A 22,291-nucleotide genomic window follows, 5' to 3' on the forward strand; every position below is an offset into this window, starting at 1 on the left:
GGTATCTACTAATAAGTCCGTTACAAAGAAGGTAGTGGCATATTTCGTCCGGAACAACATCGCCTACAGATTTGGAATACCGGAGTCCATCATCACTTACAATGCCGCTAACCTCAACTGCGACCTCATGAGAGAAATCTGCAAGAACTTTATAGTCGTCCACCGCAATTCCATAGGCTACAAACCACAAATGAATGGGGTAGCCAAGGTAGCCAATAAGAATATCAAGAGAAATCTACGAAAGATTGTAGACAACCACAGGCAATGGCACGAGAAACTATCTTTCACCTTATTGGATTATCGGAGCACCATGAGGACATCCACTAGGTAAATGACATACATATTAGTATACGAATACCTGCTGAGGTCGAAATACCGTCTTTAAGGGTCATTCAAGAGGCAAATTTAGACGACACAGAATGGATACGAGTCAGAAAGGAGCAACTCATGCTTATCGATGAGAAAAGAATGGACACAATATGCCACGGTCAGCTATACTAGAATAGAATGGCCAGTACATTTAACAAGAACTTGAAGGTTCACCAGTTTGCACCTGGGCAGTTGGTCTTGAAGAAAACCTTTCCCCACCAAGAGGAAGCTAAAGGAAAGTTCGCACCAAACTGGCAAGGTCCTTACGTGGTTCACCGAACACTATCGGGTGGAACTCTAATCTTAGAAGAAACGGATGGAAGAATCAACACGAAGCCCATCAACTTGAACGCAATCAAGAGATACTATGTTTGAAGAAACAAATAGAGTTAGATTTTGCTGTAACATAACTACGTTCAGCCTAACTTCCCACTGAGGGATGCGTAGGCAACCCATATAGGGTTTGGTTTTTCTCCCTCTTTTCTCTTGTAATAGAAAAAACAAATATTAGTTTTTTATGTTGCTCAGGAACTACGCCGACTTGACTTCCTCGAAAGGGATTACGTAGGCAATCCTTACCGGATTCAGTCGTCTTTGTAATTGAAATACGTTCTAGCCTGATTCCATTTGGATACGTAGGCAGCCTGAGTCAGTTGGTCTTGAAGAAAACCTTTTCCCACCAAGAGGAAGCCAAAGGAAAGTTTGCACCAAACTGGTAAGGTCTTTATGTGGTTCACCGAACACTATCGGGTGGAGCTCTAATCTTAGAACAAATGGATGGAAGAATCAACACGAAGCCTATCAACTCGGACACAATCCAGAGATACTATGTTTGAAGAAAATAATAGAGTTAGCTTTTGCTGTAACAAAACTATGTTCATCCTGACGTCCCACAGAGGAATACGTAGGCAACCCCCATAGGGTTTGGTTTCTCTCCCTCTTTTCTCTTGTAATAGAAAAACCAAATATCACTTTTGTATGTTGCTCAGGAACTACGCCGACTTTATTTCCTCGAAAGGGAATACTTAGGCAATCCTCATCGAATTCAGTCGTCTTTGTAATTGAAATATGTTCTGGCCTGATTCCATTTGGATACGTAGGCAGTTTGAGTCAGACACGACCAGATTACTGAAAGAGATACATGCAGGGACGTGCGGACCCCTTATGAACGGGTTCACACTAGCTACGAAGATCTTGACAGCTGGAAACATTTGGATGACTATGGAAAGCGATAGTATCCGTTACGTACAGAAGTGTCACCATAGCCAGATTCACAGGGTTTTCATCTTGTTTCCGCCAAATGAGTTAAACGTAATGGATTCACCCTAGTGATTCGATGCTTGAGGCATGGACGTGATTGGACCTATAGAGCCTGCCGCATCAAATGGACATCATTTCATCTTGGTAGCTATTGATTATTTCACCAATTGGGTCGAGGTATCTACTTACAAGGCCGTCACAAAGAAGGTAGTGGCATATTTTGTACGGAACAACATCGCCCACAGATTTGGAATACCGGAGTCCATCATCACTTACAATGCCGCTAACCTCAACAATGACCTCATGAGAGAAATCTGCGAGAAGTTCAGAATCGTCCACCGCAATTCCACAGGCTACAAACCACAAATGAATGGGGTAGCCATGGTAGCCAACAAGAATATCAACAGAATTCTACGAAAGATAGTAGACAACCACAAGCTAGGCAGAAGAAACTATCTTTCGCCTTTTTGGGTTATCGGACCACCGTGAGGACATCTACTAGGGAAATGACATACATGTTAGTATACGAAACTGAAGTTGTGATACCTGCAGAGGTCGAAATACCGTCTTTAAGGGTCATTCAAGGGGCAAATTTAGACGACACAAAATGGATATGAGTCAGACAGGAGAACTCATGCTTATCGATGAGAAACGAATGGACACAATATGCCACGGTCAGCTATACCAGAATAGAATGGCCAGTGCATTTTACAAGAACTTGAAGGTTCGCCAATTCGCAGCAGGGCAGTTGGTCTTGAAGAAAATCTTTCCCCACCAAGAGGAAGCCATAGGAAAGTTCGCACCAAACTGGCAAGTTCCTTACGTGGTTCACCGAACACTATCGGGTGGAGCTCTAATCTTAGAAGAAACGGATGGAAAAATCAACATGAAGCGCATCAACTCGGACGCAATCCAGAGATACTATTTTGAAGAAAATAATAAAGTTAGCTTTTGCTGTAACATAACTATGTTCAGCCTGACGTCCCACGGAGGGATACGTAGGCAACCCACATAGGGTTTGGTTTCTCTCCCTCATTTCTCTTGTAATAGAAAAACCAAATATCACTTTTGTATGTTGCTCAAGAACTACGCCGACTTGATTTCCTCGAAAGGGAATACGTAGGCAATCCTCATCGAATTCAGTCGTCTTTGTAATTGAAATATGTTCTAGCCTGATTCCATTTGGATACGTAGGCAGTCTGAGTCGGACTCGACCAGATTACTAGAAGAAATACATGTAGGGACGTGTGGAACCCTTATGAACGGGTTCACACTAGCCAAGAAGAGCTTGACAGCTGGGTACTTTTGGATGACTATGGAAAGCGACAGTATTTGTTACGTACAGAAGTGTCACCAGTGCCAGATTCACGGGGATTTCATATGGTTTCCGCCGAATGAGTTAAACGTAATGGGTTCACCCTAGTGATTCGACGCTTGAGGCATGGACGTGATTGGACCTATAGAGCCTGCCGCATAAAATGGATATCATTTCATCTTGGTAGCTATCAATTATTTCACCAAATGGGTCGAGGTATCTACTTACAAGGCCGTCACAAAGAAGGTAGTGGCATATTTTGTCCGGAACAACATCGCCTACAGATTTGGAATGCCGGAGTCTATCATCACTAACAATGCCGCTAACCTCAACAGCGACCTCATGAGAGAAATCTGCGAGAAGTTTAGAATCGTCCACCGCAATTTCACAGTCTACAAACCACAAATGAATGGGGTAGCCAAAGTAGCCAACAAGAATATCAAGGGAATTCTATGAAAGATAGTAGACAACCACAGGCAATGGCACGAGAAACTATCTTTTGCCTTATTGGGTTATCGGACCTCCATGAGGACATCTACTAGGGAAATGACATACATGTTAGTATACGAAAGTGAAGTTTTGATATCTGCAGAGGTCGAAATACCATCTTTAAGGGTCATTCAAGAGGCAAATTTAGACGACACAGAATGGATACGAGTCATACAGGAGCAACTCATGCTTATCGATGAGAAAAGAATGGACACAATATGCCACGGTCAGCTATACCAGAATAGAATGACCAGTACGTTTAACAAAAACTTGAAGGTTCACTAGTTTGCACCATGGCAGTTGGTCTTGAAGAAAATCTTTCCCCACCAAGAGGAAGCCAAAGGAAAGTTCGCACCAAACTGGCAAGGTCCTTACGTGGTTCACCGAACACTATCGGGTGGAGCTCTAATCTTAGAAGAAATAGATGGAAGAATCAACACGAACCCCATCAACTCGGACGCAATCAAGAGATACTATGTTTTCGCTATTGAAGAACACGAGAAAAGAGAATTAAGATAGTATGCAGATAGATGGGAATTTAAGAAATTTGGGTGCAAATGTTGTAAAGCAAAGGGATATTTTGTAGAAAAAGCAAGAGTAGAAAGAGCTTCGAACGTAAAAGTTTGAATGAGAAAAAGCTAGGGTATTTATGGCTTGCTGGTGACGGTTCAAAACTGATAGTGGCCGACCAGTGGCTGACAGGCATTTAATACCTCAATAACTGGACTAATGGGACGTTTCGAGTTATTGCTTACGTCATGATCGGGTGTATCAATGAGGTTCGTCGCTTACGTTATTATCCATCGAGATGGAGCTCGAAAATTCATATCGTTTCTCGTCATCTTATTTTTGAGAAACCAGGGGACTATCTGTATACGGTAAAAAATGGGCTTGCCCTTCATATGACTAATTGAGACTAGAACATGGTAGGCTAAGGTTCAACCTCGTGTTATATCTAACCATGGTGCGAAGTTAGGTTGCCGAGCTCGTGACCCAGAGACCAATCGAGATCAAGACAGGTCAAGATCAAGACCGAACAAGATCGAGACCGAGCAAGATAGAGATCGAGCGAGACCGAGGGAAGCTTACCGAGCCAAATAATGGAAAGCAAAAATATCAGCAATCGGGCGAGGATTGCAGCAGAAATTCCGACACATATCAAGAAGAGGCCGATTAATTAGCCTATTATAAGATTCCTTACTATATTTAAAATTGTATCAAGAGTAGGACTCCCCTACTATATAAAGGGGGTCTGATCATTTGTAAGGGACATGACATTCACGCAATACAAAGCAATTATACTGCCTTCTTTTATCTTTCAATATCTTGTTACTCTGTTCTTATATCAGTTGAACCTTCACTTAGTTTGAGGTTGATCGCATTCGAGGGCCAAGGCTATTCGATTCGTTTGGTTTGCATTATTTCTTCCAGTAAATTTCAATATTAATATATATATATATATTCTCTCAATTTGTGCCAAGTTATATCACGTATCCTTAAAACCGTGTATAAATTCAATTGTTATCTGTTTTTTAGGTAAACAGATACGTAGGAAACCTGAAAGGGTTCGGTCATAACCTTAGGAAAGCCTTGTAATGCATTAGTTCGAACAAGGACGTAGTCGCGACAGTAAGTGGCCCCGTTGTCAAAAGCATCACGGAAAAGCGCCGCCAACAGGACAATGCTTTCAGGAAGATATGCTCGCTGGTGAAGAATCATTCGTAACATGTCATAATTAGGAGCGGTGGCATTTGCCTTAAAAAAATTATTTTCAAAATGTTTTCTGAAACAAAAAAATAAATAAATATATATACAGTAATTTGTTCCACTTATCGAACTTCGCGACACAACCATGTCGAATGCCGGGGAAAACCAATATTGTGGTCGACACAAACCAACTTCCCCACCCTGCTAAGAATTTTTCTTTAAGTGCAAGGTCGACAGGGCGTAAGGAAGCACTAGGACTACACTGGGGCAAATGACGGATCTACCACTTGCCTAAGATTATATCTCTTCCTCCTTTACTTGAATTTTCTGGTATAGCTAGGGCTAATCTTTGAATCCTTTGCAGGTACCTCGAAATCAGACAGTCGACACGGAAATACCTGTATATAGAAAAATGCCTGCTCAAACAATCGGAGCATCTTGTACAAACGAGTCGTCGGCTTCACCAATTGAAGTCCTGTATATTGCAAACTGTAAGCTCAATCAATCGGAGCACCCTGTACAAATCGAACGTCGCCTTTGCCAACCGGATCCTTATATATAGCAATCTGCAAACTTCGCCAACAAAGCAATTCGCATCACCGCTCTGTTGCAACGGATGCCAGAAAAGATAGTCGCAAACCTCGTCAGTGACGCTCTGCTAATCGATGGACACAACTTAGCTTCGCAGTCAACACTATCTCTTGGGCATGCTTTGTTTTCCTTTGCTATTACTTTGAATGTTTTGACATTTTTCTCATGCAGCTTCAGGCATGATTACGGTTTAATCAATCACTCCCAAACAGAGATTACTTTACATTTCAGTTCAAAGCTCTCCCAGCTAGCAGAGATGCACTCTACCAATCAAGCTCTCCCAACAAGCAGAGACACTTCTCAGTGCAAAGCTCTCCCAACAAGTGGAGACGCACTTTATAAATCAAGCTCTCCCGACAAGCGAAGATAATTTTCAAATGCTTTGAGAACTGCGGAACCGTAAACAGCCCGGCTAACAAATCGAGTCAAGATCAAGTATCCCATCATCCCGATCCCAAAATAATGGCTCACTAGCAGCCAATCATCATCATTCATGCATCATTAACATTGCATCTTAGTATATTCTGCATTGCAATATATTGGTATGCGTGTATTTCATTTATTTAGCAGGAACAAATACCGTAGCTTGGAACTTTTCTAAGCAGCAGACCAAACTACAACATATGAGGGATAGAAAACCCATTAGCAGGCCAAGGATCCAAGTTTAAGCACAAAGCGACCAGTGAAACTCAAATTTTCAAATCCCTCAAATCAAGACGCAAAAATTCAAGCTATCATGAGTGGTCAATCATCCGCCAGGTCGTATCGTCATAATACATTACTGGGGCAATTTCTATGAGTGTCATCCTCAAAACCTCACTCCAGAACTACATTAGGTCTGATCCTCGTTAAGCCCGAGGTATGTAAGCAATTCGAAACCAGAATTCAGCCCCAATCTCTCCAAAATTCTTCCCAGAATCTTCCTTAACTCAATCATGGAACTGATAATCTTCATGTCACTCCTGCAATGCATGCCTAAAGTCTGGACAAAATTGGCTTTGGTTCAATTGTTTTGCCCGAAAACTCTTTCATCGTCTCTGGTCAAAGAGGGGAAGCTGCTGATGGCCAATTTTAACCCTCCCTTTTAAGATTAATTTATTTATACTTAATAATTTACAATAAATATATTTAAAGTATTTTCTAGTAATAAATATCTATTTTTATAAATTAATTAAGTATTAGTTTTAAAATTAATCATCTCATATTAATATTATGTAATTACAAATATACTTACTATTTTAAGATTATTAAAATAACTTTTATATATACATTACAAAGGTTTTATAATTAATTTGATAAATTACTCCTTAATTTCTAGTAAATTAGACTACTATGTTAATAATTCGAAGTTAGTATTACAATTAAGAAAACAAAGTATTTTTACAAATAAATAATTGCAATAATTAGTAGTATATTTGATAGTTTTAATTTTTACCATATTTTATAAAAATATTGTTAAGTTTATTTAAATTAATTTCAAAAAGGGGATTAAAAGACAAAAGGCTACAATTGCAGTTTCAACTAAAAGCAAAATGGCCATCTCTTAAATTATTTCCAGCCCAAATGCCAAGCCCAAACGGATCTGACCATGTGCCACGTCACCCGTCTCCAGCACACACAAAACAAACACAAATCATCTGGGTCATCCATTTCTTGAATCAACGGCCCACGTTTTAATTATATTTCCTCTTTAAATTTCAAACGCCAAGAGATTTATTTTCGATAATTCGATCAAAGTAATCCAACGACCGTTGATTTTTCCTATTAAATCATTTATAAAATCCCTAAATACCAAAACAATCGGAGCCGTTGATCAACAGATCCAACGACTCCCTTTACATCTCCCAACTTTAACCTAGAGACGGCTTCCCAATCACCCAAAACCCTAATCATTTCTCACCTCACTTTGTCGCCTCTCTTTCCCTTTCCACTCTCCTTTCTCTCATCCCTTCAAACCCATCAGTCATGAAACCTTGCATGAATCAGTGCAAGGTCACAAAACCATCACCAAATCATCCCTCTATATTTCTCCATCCTCCGAATCCCGCTGATTTTCCTTTTTGTTGTTCAAATCTGAGAGATCATACGCGACAAGTAAAGTTGAAACCCCATTTCTTCTTCGTTCTTTCAAATCCAACTTATAGATTCGTTCCCTTGTCCCTATGTGATGAAGCTAGTGATTTCAGTTCCCATTTTCGTTGATTAAATTTGAAACCCTTGACCTAAATAATGAAACTTCATTCATCTGGTTTCTCCACTCGTTCTTCCAAAATAGAGCATGAATGAGCTCCTCATGATGATTATTCTGAACCAGAGGTCAAATGCAATGACCTCTGGAACTCCGATCTTTACTTGATGGTTTCATCGCTTGTAACGGTTGTCGTGCACCCTGGTAAAAGATTCATTCATTTTCTTCTCTAATTCAGTCTGATTTAGCTCTGTCTCTTTAGATTTTCCCCAATCCTGCTATCATCATCAATTTTGCTATGAGGTACTAAAGAGCCTTAATTGCACTATAACCCTAAAGAGCCTTAATTGCACTGTAGATAGGGCCTTTACCGTTCTCATCCACCATCACCTAACACTGAAGAAAAACACACTAAGAACACCTAAAAAAGGTAGAAAATCAATATAGTTGTTGTTGAATTTCTTTGACTAAGGCTAAGCTCTTACTCAAATTCTGATTTTGCTCTGAGGTACTCATTTGGTTGAAGTTTTTGAGTTCTAGGATCCTAACAGCTAAACGAGTCCTATTTGGCCTGCTACCCTAGAGAAGGTCAATATACCTTCACCCCCTTCTCTTCAATTGTTTTACTGGAATGATATGAACATGATGTTGCTTTCTTTTAATCGTGCTAGCTTATGATGCTTATAATTAGTATAAAAATGTTATTTTCAGTTTATGATTAGATGTTGTTTACTTACGATCACTTTCTATGCTTCTAAGTCTTTAATTATTGTTGATTAAGTTGTTATGTGACCTCAAATAACTTTCATTTCTGAGGCTAAATAGTCTACATGATTAAGCTGTAATGTGCCTTAATGGCTTCTCATGTTTACTTAGACTTCATAATTTCCATTAATGATTCTGTTATGATCTTTATCTCTACACATTGTGTCCTGCATTCTGTTTGTCTTATGATCACTGTATGATAATCCTGATTAGGATAAAACTTGAGAGTTCATAGTTTATATCCTGCACCATTTAATTGAAGCATAAAAGTCTAAGTGTTTAAGTGCACTCCTCATCTATGCATGTATCTGCTAACTCTGAGTTATCCTTATGACATCCTCATGAATATATCTAATTGTAGGTTGCGTCTGTATGAAATAGTCTTGTTGAGTTGAACTTTTTTATGAATATCAATAACTCTGCTATATATATTCTGTTAAGATTAAGTTATCCTCTTTTTCATAAAAAATAAGAAATAATCATGTTTGTTATAGTTGACTAGTAATTGCAGTTAAGCTGAACATAGTTGCCTCGTGTTTAGATGTAACCCTCAGCTGCATAACTTAGTTAAAACCTGTTTGGTATAGCACTTTTCCTGTCTTTCACTTCCTTCATGGCACTTCTGACTTTTTGAAGCTTTCATTTAGTTGTCTTTCATTAAAGCAGGTCATAGTCATTTTGTGATAATTAAGTGATAATTGTTTTTCAAGCTTAGTATGACTGCTGCATAGTTAGATGCTAATTTTAGTTCATGCACCTGAGTTAAAACTGTTTTAGTATAATCCTTCTCTTGTCTAGAACACCTCTTCCTCTTATGACATTGCTGATTATAATCTATAATAGGTGAAGCTCACCCTGTCGGTGTAAGATCACACTCCCATTCGAAATGTCTATATGTATAACTTATCAAATGTTGCATGTATCCCTGTTTGTCCACATGACTTCATATTTTGTTCTGAAGTTACACTCATTCCTCTCTTTCCTGCTATTCTGAAACTGAATCTGATTTTTTAATCCTACGAGAAGTTCTCTACTACTACTACTACTTGAACATAGTGGATTGTGTAAGATTGATACTATTATGAGAATGATCATGTTAAGCATCTTTAAGAGTTCCATGTTTGGATCTTTAACCTATAGTCATGCTAAGAGTTCTGATATCTTTGACAATACCTATAGTGTTTGCTAGTCATGACCATTTGTCTGAATCTCTGTAGATTTTTAAGTAGTCATGTCAATTTGTGCTTATTCTAGTTGCAAAGCCTGAGTTAACCAATCTGTTGTTAAGTATTTGTAGTGCTATATACCTGAACTTGGTGCTCTTTACCTTTCCTTTGAATGTGTTCCTCAATGTTTAGACCTTTAAAAGTAATATTATGGTGTCTCTGTTTCTCTCCCATGTGTGTTTGAAGTCTATCTTTCAGACATACTTAATATATTCACCTAGTGTTAGAAATGTAGTCATAAGAACAAAAATTACCTTTCTATTTTAATGTTATCCTGTTAAGGAAAAAATTATGCTTCTGTGGTACGAAATACTATAGTATTTAGTTTACATTGAAAGAGCCTCATTGGCACCTAAACCCATAGGAAAAAATGAGTTGTTAATGGTTAGATGTATTTGGGAGGGGTGTTTAACTTAGGCCCAAGCCCAGCCTTGCTGCATTTTTCTGGAAAGTCTGAAGTCCGCTGTAGCCGTCCCTTTACTTTGAGGTCCAACTACCAGAGTGCAGTCCTCTTTCTCTTTACTCCTTTATTATTGTTTACTGCTTCGCTAGTTAGTTCACTACCTTGTTGCATTTTGTTACATCTTTTGTTATTGATCTATCTTACATGTATACAATACTTATATATTGGATTACGTGCTTTACTTTATACCTTAATGTCATACAAAAATTAGGCAAGCTCTAACCAATATAGGATTAAAAAGGGAATTAGTTATTAATTAATCCCTATTTCCGTGATTAAATTTGTTTATATCATATTATGTCTTCACTCACCTATTTTTGAAGCCAATAACCTAGCAAAACGACATCCTCCATTTTCAAAAAGTAAAATTAGATCCGAATCGCAAGGCTAGCCTTCTAAAAGAAAATCGACTCTTTCAAAACCAAAGTGTTGCAGCCCAGCGAATATTTCAAAATGATTCCTCAAGTCTAATATTTAAGATTTCAGAAACCAATGAATATCCTAGGCTCACACTTTTACAAACATCTCTTAGAGTTACATGAACATCCATTCTCTAGTGTTTTATAACCCCTTTACATATGCTTTATAAATATCAACCACCCATATACACATTTCAAAACTCTTTCAAATATATCCATCAACATATTTTTCAAGACTCCTTATAAATTCACACCCCTTTCAAAATCTCACATCCCTTTATTAACATCATACTCTCACTTAGATATCTAGTAAGTCGTACTCTTTAATACTAATTAAGGCATAGTACAAATAATTGATTCCAAACCTAGTCAAAGTTCTATGGAGCTACCTCAGGTAGATTTTAAGGGGTGCCTAGCACCTTTTCCTTAGAAGAACAAGAATCCTTACCCATAATCTCACCGGTTAACAGACTAATAAAGAATATGACTTAGTAATTAAATAGTTACTCTAGTATACTTTTAAATAATAGGTGGCGACTCTTTTTTATCAATAATAGAGAAATAACAAGTTGAATCTTGTTTTGACTAGTGTAAAATAGGGTGCAACAGCCGCGGTTGGAGTGGAGGGGTAATTAGGATTATGTTCCTAGTAGGGTTGCGTCCTTTCTTAAGGAACATCAGATGGTTGGGATGCGGTGTGAGGCATATCTAGCCTTTGTGAGAGATGTTAGTGTCCATACTCCTACCGTTGGGTCAGTTCCAGTAGTGAGAAACTATCCAGATGTATTTTTGGCGGATCTTCCGGGCATGCTACCTGATAGGGATATTGATTTTGGTATTGACTTGTTGCCGGGTACTCATCCCATTTCTATTCCACCATATCATATGGACCCAATGGAGTTGAAGGAGTTAAAGGAGAAGTTGCAAGAAATTCTTGATAAGAGCTTTATTCGGCCTAGTGTGTCACCTTGGGGTGCTCCGGTCTTGTTTGTAAAAAAGAAGGATGGTTCTAGGTGCATATGTATTGATTATCAATAGTTAAACAAGGTTACAGTGAATAACAGGTATCCATTGCCACACATTGATGACCTATTTGATCAGCTACAGGGTGCTAAAGGTTTGTTAAAGGCTGATTTGTGGTCAGGCTATCATCAGCTGAAGATTCGAGATCCGTACATTTCGAAGGCTGCTTTTTGTACTCGATATGGTCACTACGTGTTCCTCGTGATGTCATTCGGGTTGACCAATGCCCCAGCATCATTCATGCACTTGATGAACAATGTATTCCAGTCCTATCTTGACTCATTCGTCATTGTGTTTACTGACGGCATCCTGGTCTCCCTGAGCTGGGAGGATCATGAGCAGCATTTGAGGATTGTGCTTTAGACCTTGAGAGAAAATAAGTTGTATGCAAAATTTTCAAAGTGTGAATTCTAGCTTGATTCGGTGTCATTTTCTGGTCATGTGGTGTCGAGTGGGGAGATCAAGGTAGATCTAAAGAACATTGAAGCATTGCAGAGTTAGCCCAGACCGTCTTCAGCTACTGAGATCCAGAGTTTTCTTGGTTTGGCAGGGTATTAGCGTTCTTTCGTAGAGGATGTCTCATCTATTGCTGCACCTATAATAGATTAACCTAGAAGGGTGCTCCGTTCAGATGGATCGAGGAGCGTGAGGAGAGATTTCAGAAACTCAAGATTGCTTTGACTACAACCCCAGTGTTGGTGTTGCCTACGGGTTCAAGGTCTTACACGTTGTACTGTGATACGTCACGTATTGGCCTCGGCACGATGTTGATGCAAGACGGTAGACTGATTTCCTACGCGTCTAGACAGTTGAAGGTTCATAAGAAGAATTATCTTGTCCACGATTTGGAAATAGTAGTAATTGTTCATGCCTTGAAAATTTGGCAGCACTATTTGTATGGTGTCCCTTGTGAGGTCTATACCGACCATCAGAGTCTACAACATCTACTCAAACAGAAGAATCTTAACTTGCGGAAGTGGAGGTGGTTAGAGTTACTTAAGGACTATGATATCACCATTTTACATCATCCCGCGAAGGCCGATGTGGTGGCCAATACCTTGAGTCAAAAGGCGGAGAGCTTAGGTAGTTTAGCATATCTACCGGCAGCGGAGAGGCCATTAGTATTGGATGTTCAGTCCTTGGCCAACCAGTTTGTTAGATTGGATGTTTCGGAGCCGAGTCAAGTTCTGGCTTGTGTGGTTTCCCGGTCTTCTTTATATGATTGCATCAGAGAGCGTTTGTATGATGACCCCTATTTGCTTGCCCTCAAGGACACAGTTCAGCACTACGATGCCAAGGAGGTTACTAGTGGGGATGACGGTGTGTTACAGGGCCGGTTATGTGTGCCCAATGTGGATGGTTTGCGTGAGTTGATTCTTCAGGAGGCCCACAGTTCGCGGTACTCCATTTATCCGGGTGTCGCTAAGATGTATCAGTACTTGAGGCAGCACTATTGGTGGAGGAGGATGAAGAAAGACATAGGAGAGTATGTAGCTCGGTGCCTAAATTGTCAGCAGGTAAAGGATGAGCATCGGCGGCCAGGTGGGTTGCTTCAGAGGCTTGAGATCCCCGAGTGGAAATGGGAGCAAGTTACCATGAATTTCGTTGTTGGGCTCCCATGGACTCCGAAGAAGTTTGACGCAGTATGGATGATTGTGGATAGGTTGACCAAGTCGGCTCATTTCATTCCGGTAGTGACTACTTATTCTTCAGAGCAGCTGGCTCAGGTCTATATTTACGTGATTGTCCGACTTCATGGCGTGCCGGTATCCCTCATCTCTGACCGGGGTACGCAGTTTACATCATGATTCTGGAAGGTTGTACAGTGTGAGTTAGGCACACGGATTGAGTTGAGTACAACATTCCACCCTCGGATAGACGGACGTCCGAGTGCGCTATTCAGATATTTGAGGATATGCTTCATGTCTGTTTTATGGAGTTCGGCGGTTCTTGGGATCAGTTCTTACCGCTTGCGGAGTTTTCCTACAACAATAGTTACCAACCGAGTATTCAGATGGCTCTGTACGAGGCCTTGTATGGGAGGCCGTGTCGGTCTCTGATGGGTTGGTTTGAGCCGGGTGAGGCGAGGCTATTGGGTACTGACTTGGTTCAGGATGCTTTGGAAAAGGTTAAGTTGATTCACAATAGACTTCATACAACCCAATCTATATAGAAGAGTTATGCGGATCAAAAGGTTCGTGATGTTGCATTCATGGTTGGAGAGCGGGTTTTGCTTCGGGTTTCGCCCATGAAGGGTGTTACGAGGTTCGGGAAGAAGGGTTAGTTGAGCCCTAGGTATATCAGACATTTTGAGATTCTTGAGAGAATTGGTGAGGTGTCTTATAAGCTTGCATTGCCACCTAGTCTAGTTGTAGCTCATCCGGTATTCCATGTTTCTATGCTCCGGAAGTATCACGGTGATCCGTCCCATGTGTTAGATTCAGCTCAGTCCAATTGGACAAGGATTTGTCTTATGTTGAGGAGCTGGTGGCCATTTTGGACACGCAGGTCCGAAAGTTGAGATCAAAGAGCATAGCTTCAGTGAATGTTCAATGGAGGGGTCAACCAGTCGAGTAATCGACTTGGGAGACCGAGCATGATATGATAGCCATTATTCTCATCATTTCACCACTTCAGGTATGTCTCTATACTCGTTCGAGGACGAACTTTTGTTTTAAGAAGGGGAGGAAATAACGACTCGGTCGGCCATTTTGAGTATTTTAGCCTCGTTCCCCTATTTATTGCCTCCTCTATGTTGTATTATGGTTATGTGACTTGCGGGGCCATTTGGTTTTGGTTCGGGTAATTTCAGAGTGAAATGGGACACTTAGTCCCAAAGTTGGAGGCTTAAGTTGAAAGAGTTGACCGTAGTTTGACTTTTATTTAGAAGACTTCAGAATGGAGTTTTGGTTGCTTTATTATCTCCGTATGGTGATTTTGGGCTTAGCAACGTGTCTGGATATTGATTTGGAGGTTTGTAGGTCGTTTCGACTTGAATTAGCGAAAGTTAGGAAGCTGAAGTTTGGAAGGTTGAGAAGTTTGACCGGGAGTTAACATTATTGATATCGAGTTTGAATTCTGATTTCGGAAGTTGTAATAGGTCTGTCATGTCATCTATGACTTATGTGCAAAATTTGAGATCAATCGGAGTTATTTTGGTATGATTCGGCGTTAGTTTTGGAAGTCGGATGTTCATAGTTTCAATTGGCTTGAATTGAGTTGCGATTCGTAGAATCGATATTGTTTGATGTGATATTTGGCCTCAAGTAGGTCCGTTATGTGTTTTGGAACTTGTTAGTATATTCGGACAGGGTCTCGGGGCCCCCCGGTGAATCGGAATGAAATTGGATTATTTTGGACTTTGGTTGATTTGCTGAAACTCATGTTGTTCTGGTGTCATCACACTTGCGGAGGGTTTGGCTGCTGGTGCGGACACACAGGTACGCCATTGTCATTGCAAATACGAAAAGGGCTAGCTAGGCCTGGGGTCATATAAACGGAGACCCTCCACAGGCGCGAGTGCACAGTTGCGCCCAGGTTCCACAGGAGAGGACGCGCAGGTGAGCGATTTTGTCTGCAGAAGCAGAATTCCCTGACCTTAGTTGGAATCACACATGCGATGGATTTTTCTGCAGGTGCGGGGTCGCAAGTGAGACTGTTTGACCGCAGAAGCGAATACCGCTTGGTAGAAAAGGGGGTGTTCGAGGGTTTTATCTCATTTTTTATCTATTGGACCTATAGAGCTCGGGTTGGGGAAATTATTTGAGGGATTTTCAAGGAAATCATTAGGGTAAGTGATTCTAACTAGGATTTGGCTATTATGCATGAATCCCTCTTTATTTTTGTCATCTATTTAGTGATTTGAGTGAAAATTTGGGGAAAATTGTGAAACTTCATAGACTAAATTTTAGGGATTTGAAAGGCGATTTGAAGTCGCATTTGAGTAATTCTTGTATGGTTGGACTCATTATCGAATGAGTGTTTGGATTTTGTAAGGTTGGTCGGGTTCTGAGATGCGGGCCCGGGGTTGAATTTTGAGTTCACTTTTTGTTTCTCTTTAAAGATTGCAATTTTTTTACTCAGAGTAGCTTCCTATAGTTTGCATTTATGGTATGAAGTTGTTTTGGCTAGATTCGAGTCGTTAAGAGTTGGATAATCGCGGGAATGGCTTACTAGTGGATTGGGTTGGCATGTTTTGAGGTAAGTGTCTTGCCTAACTTTGTGTGGGGGAATTACTCCTTAGGATTGGTGTTGGTTTGCGTTAATTGTGATATGTGGAAGCCGTGTACGCAAGGTGACAAGTGTGTACATGGGCTAAATGTGGTAATTGACTTGTTTTAGCTATGAAGATTCGTCCATGCTTTTAAGTTGAGTTTCCATAACATGTTATATTCATCATCATTACTCTATCTTCACATGCTTTACCGGGCATTTTTAATGCTTGTCTTATCTCTTACTTGCTATCATGATTAGTTGAAGTATTGTTCACTCAATTCTTTGTTCATTATTTAACCGTTGAGTTCCTTTACTTAAAGTTGTTATTCTTGAAATGTGTTATTGTTGAATTTTGGCATCGAAGTTATAAAGGGCATGATTTACATTGAGGCGAAGTTATAACTGCAGGCATCTGTAGACCTCAGAGTCACCCTGTATCGAGTTCTATTTCATTTTCCCTCTTTATAGATATTGTTGTATAGGGATGTTCAGAATACACTTGTATAGCTTGTGACTTGGTATCACCGAATTTTGGGAATTTTGTTTTGTTGAGTTGCGGAGTTCTTTTATGATAGTTGTCGAGTTATTTGAAAATTTTATCATTTTCTCAGTGAAATTCTAGATGTATATTAGGCTTACCTAGTCTTGAAGACTAGGTGCCAACGCGGCATCCTACAGAGGGAAATTGGGGTCGTGACACCTGGTCAAAATCCAGGTCCAAGGGTAGATTCTGACTACTCAAAACCACACGAGTCCATATTCCGACTACCCATTACCCCACAAGTATATATATATGATTTATTTCAAAATCCGAGTCCAAATCGACTCTCAAAACTCAAATTCTTATTTTTCAAAAACATGACAAAGTTTCAAAAATTTTCACTTTGATTCACATGATTTTGATGTTAAATCTAAGATATATTGATGAAATAATGTTGAAAATTGATTAGAATCACTTACCCAATATTTGTATATGAAAATCCCCTCACCAAATCACCAAATCCCCTAGAATGAGAGAATATGTTTAAAAATCCCAACTCCCAGCCCTTTTGATCAGTTGTAGATATCGCAATTGTGACATGGGTTCAAAATTGTGACACGGGTTCGCATTTGCGAGAATTGCAATTGCGAAGAAATTCTCGCAAATGCGGCCACTGGCAGCCTAAGAGGAAGTCGCAAATGCGACATTGGCTTCGCATTTGCGAAGCCTGTCCTCCTCACAAATGCCAAGTACCCGATTTCTTGAGCTACTTCACAATTGCGAGCTAGGTATCACAATTTCAATACCTAAGATTTCCCCCCCCCCACTGCTAAACACGCAATTGCGAACCTGGTGTTCGCAAATACGACACCAGAGGCATCAGCACAACAGATTCCTGTTTTCAGTCCAAAATATTCCGAAACTCATTCGAGCCCTCGGGGCTCCAAAAAAAACATCCATACAAGTTTAAAAATATCATACAAACTCACTTGCACGATGTAAAACACAAAAATAACATCTAGAACTACGAATCAAACACCAAAACGCATGGATTTCAAAGTAAATTCCATGAACTTCTAGAATTGCAACTAAGCGTACGAATCCTACCAATTCAACTCCATATGATACAAAATTCTGAAGACAAGTTCTAAATATCATAACGGACCTATTCCAAGTCCCAAAACCAAATTATGATCTCGATAGCTAAAAGTCAACTAACGGTCAAACTTCTAAACTTTAAATTGCAATATTTTGGCAAAACAACACAAATTAACCTGCGGACTTCCGAATTCAATTTCGAGCATATGTCCATGTCCAAAATCACGATACAAAGCTATCAGAGCCATCAAAACACCATTCTGGGGACGTTTTCACAAAATTCAATGTTTGGTCAACATTTTTAACTTAAGCTTCTAACGGTCTAAATCAACCCGAAATCTTTCTGGAACGAACCCAATCAACCCCGTAAGTCATAAAACCATAAACACAGATGTGTGAAGCATAAAAATGGGAAACATGTCGCAATTACATAAAACAACCGGTCGGGTTGTTACAATATTAGTGTGTGAGAATGGTGTTCTGTTAGAGAGGCATTGTGTATTGAATTGTGAATTCCTGATTTGCATTGAAGAAATAGTTTGGTTGGTAGCCATGGATGGGCAGATTTTGCTACCTTGTGTGGAAGGTCGTGGGAGTATCTCCCCCGGGATGATCGTATAAGTTTGACATGTCAGTCATTTATATGGTAGAGATTGAAATCTGGTATGAATATTCCGGTACTATCGCTAATTAGAGCGTTTATGTCTGAGAAATGCTATGTTCCTAGGTTGTGGACTGTGGAAGTTTGTTCCTTATTTGATGGTTGATCGTATGTGTCATGGATAGGGTCATTGTGGATCTTTGGGAGGTTATAGACCTATTTGGAGATGATCAGAATAGACTTTGAGGTCCGTGGGTAGGCCTTACTCAGCATAGCATTGCTTATGGATGAGTCTTCGGGCATGGTGGATGATGTTCCTGCCTTCGTCTATTTCAGGTGCTACTCTTTTATACCATGTGGGTTGTGAGATGGCTTGGCTAGTCACACGTGCTTGTGATCCTGTGTAGCTTATGCTGTTATATGAGTGTGATGGATCTCGAGATACATGTTGTATATTGCACCTTAGATGTGCTTGGAATTTAGTAGCGCATGGCGCTATCTGTCTCCTCATGGTTGTGTTTATGTACTTGTGCTGCTTGTGGTAATTATGTGGGCATTTAGTGGGTACGAGCATTTTAGCCCAATGTGGATTTCCTTATTGATTATTTTGTGTGGATCGAGGGGCACACCTCCACGGATATGATGTTTAGATCGAGTTGCATGTCGCAATAATGGGATGTTGAGTACGGTTCCTTATACTTATTTCGTGTGTTTTGTTTCTTACCCTTGAGATAGGTTCATAGCATTTGTCTGATTGTTTCAATGTTATGCGGATTGGGTAGTTCTTTACCAGAGTTCGTTTTTCCTTATTGTTCATATTTGAGTTGTAGTTTGTTGGTGCATTGATAGCATTGTATGAGATTTTAGATGGTGTTTGAGGTGGCTTATTTCCCGAGCAGCTTGTATTGGGTGAGACAAGGTTGTTGGACCTGAAATCGGTGCAATTGGATTTGTATAATGTGTATTGGAAGGAAAATGTCACAAATCAATTCAGAACGGGGCAATGGTTCTTGTCGAGTGAAGAGACTACATGAGTTGTTGATTTGGCATGTGGTTAAGAGTTTCTACATATCTCGTTTATCGTTGCAGTATTGCGAGGGTTGAAATATGGCTTATATGTGTTATGAAGTATACTACAGGTATCGGGTTCTTGAATTTTTAGCTATTGTGGTTGGAGGATGTTATTATGGGCATACGAATTATGTGGTGCATTGGGTGATTTTAGCATGGGTGCATGATCATGTTTTGGTACACTGTGTTTAGAGTGATATTGTGTACGTATGTTAGAATGGAACCTTCTAGAGAATTCCAGATATTGGAATTTGGTTCTAAGGCTTGTGGGCTAAGGTAGCAAGAAGGATCTTCCGTCTGGCTTGAGCTAATATGCTCATATGGGTTGTGGTGGCACGGGAAGGTGCACAAGGTATTAAACAATGATTTTGAGTAACTCCGGAACGGTTCTTGGCACGTTCGAGGATGGACATATGTTTAAGTGGGGGAGAATGTAATGACCCGACCGATGGTTTTGGCGGTTTGAGTCCTTGAGCAGCTTCACTTTATGTATTATGACTTTCACACATGGTTGGCTTCGATTTTCGAGAAGTTCAGAGTTAATTTGGAAGAATCATTCTGAATTCGGAAGCTTTAAAATGGAAGAGTTGGCCAAGGTTTGAATTTTGAGTAAACGACCTCAGAATCAAGATTTGAAGGTTCCAATAGGTTCATATGATGATTTTAGAATTGGGCGTATGTTCGGATCAAGTTTCGAGTGGACCGAGAGCGTTTTGGCGCTTATTGTGGAAAGTTGGCATTTTGAAGGTTTTAGAATTTCCAAAGTTTGATATGAATGGATTTTAGTGTTATCGATGTTTGTTTGGAATCAGAGCCACGGAATAGGTTTGTATTGTGATTTGTGACTTGTAGGTAAATTTTAGCGTCGTTTCGGAATGTTTAAGCGTGATTGGGATGCGTTCGGCAAAGTTTGAATGTTTGAAAGTTAAAAGAAGGGTTTGATCATCGATTCATGGTTTTGTGTCATTCGTGGCATTTTGAGACTTTGGATAAGTTGGGACAAGGTATTAGGACTAGTTGGTACTATTAGACGGGGTCCCGGGGACCTCGGGTGTGTTTCGGGATGGTTTCGAACCAAGTTTGGATGATTTGCTGCTGTTGATTGTTGGTTCTGGTTTTGTTCTTCGCGAACGAGGAAGGAAGCTCGCATTCGCGAAGAAGGATTTGACCTGGAGGTCTTTTGTTCAGCACGTTCGCGATAGGCCAGTCACATTCGCGAAGGTTTTTGCAGTGGTGCTCCACGTTTGCGATAGCTTGGTCACGTTCACGTAAGAGAAGCTGGGCCTAAGAGTCATGGCCTTCGCATTCGCAAAAGATAGGTCACGTTCGCGATAGTCAGGCCTGGTAAGGCTTCGCATTCGCGAGCCTGTTCTCGCAATCGCGAAGAATGATTTGGAGTGGAGTTGAGTTTGTGTGACGACCCAATATGTCATTTTGAGTACTAGCCCTTATTTTCGTGTTCTAAGACCTATATTATATCAATTTGATGTTCCTCGATTTGCGTGCGTAGTCCATGTCTTTTTTGTTATGTTTTTACGTAAAAATCTAAAGAAAACATGATTTTCTGGCTTTTAAAACCACATGAGTTGACTACAGTCAATATTTTATGTTAAAGAACCTGGTTCGGTATTTTGACGATCGTGGTGGATCCATATCGTTATTTTGGACTTGGGCGTATGCCCGGAATTGAATTTGGAGGTCCCCAGGTTGATTTGACTTGTTTTACATAAAGTTATTAATTTGAAAGTTTGGAAATTTTTTAGGTTTGACCGTAGGTTGACTCCATGACTATCGGGTTCGGATTTTGATTTTGGAACTTAATATAGGTCCGTTTTACTTTTTGAAACTGGTCTGCAAACTTTGGTGCAAATCGGTGTTAGTTTGATAGGATTCGGATGCTTGGTTGTGAATTTTGAAGTTATTGAGTTTTCTTTGAAATTTCATGCATTTTGATGTCTGATTCATAGTTCTAGGTGTTATTTTTGTGTTTTGATCATGCGAGCGAGTTCTTATGAAGTTATTACACTTATGTGCATGTTTAGTTTGGAGCACACGGGGTTCGGGTGAGTTTCAGACGCGTTACGGATGAGTTTGAAATGTTTGAGAACTGCTGATACAGTGTTGCTTCTGGTGTCTGATGCAGATCTTGCAATTGCGAGCTCGCAATAGCCTCATTTTGGCAGACAAATGTTCGCAGTGCAAGCATGGGTTGGGGACTGGAACTTTGAAATTGCGAAGAGGGAGTCACATTTGCAATAAGTTCTGTGTCTGCATTTGCGACTTTGCCATCACAATTGTGATGCAGTGTTGAGTTGGAGTACCTTGCATTTGCGAAGAAATTGGCCGCTTTTGCGAAGGAGGGATGTTTGCATTTGCCATCATTTAGTCGCATATGCGACATATTAGCTTCTGATGCACAATTCACATTTGCGACTTGTGCTTTGCATTTGATGTGTTCACAATTGCTAACAAGAGTTCACAATTGCGACGTATGCAGCTGGGTAAAAGAGGGAAAAATCGAGACTTAGCTCATTTTACATCCATTTCTCAACCCTAAACACTCTTGAGGCAATTTTTCAAGGAATTCTTCTTCCCAAAATCATTGGTAAGAAACTCTAATCCACTTTCTTTCAATTTCCCATTACTTTTCATGAGATTTCAACAACAAATTTAGGATTTCCAAGGTAGAAATTAGGGATTTGGGTAGAAATTGGGGATTTTGTAAAATTGAGATTTAGACCTCAAATTGATGTCAGATTTCGAAACAAATCACCTAATCGGGCTCGAGGGTGATGGGTAATCGGGTTATGGTACGAATCTCAGGTTTTGACCAAGCAAACCGAGGGTTGACTTTTTAAAAAAAGATCAAAATTGAACCTTTTTCGTTAATGGGTAGTTTCTAAAGCTTATTTGGATAATTTGCAAGATTTGGTTGGTTGGGAGGCTTGTTCAAAAGACAAGGTCGTGGTTAATTGATTGCTTTGTTTGTGGAGTGAGGTAAGTGATGTGT

This window comes from Nicotiana tabacum, chromosome 12 (genome assembly GCF_000715075.1).
Source record: "Nicotiana tabacum cultivar K326 chromosome 12, ASM71507v2, whole genome shotgun sequence".
Classification (NCBI taxonomy): Eukaryota; Viridiplantae; Streptophyta; class Magnoliopsida; order Solanales; family Solanaceae; genus Nicotiana; species Nicotiana tabacum.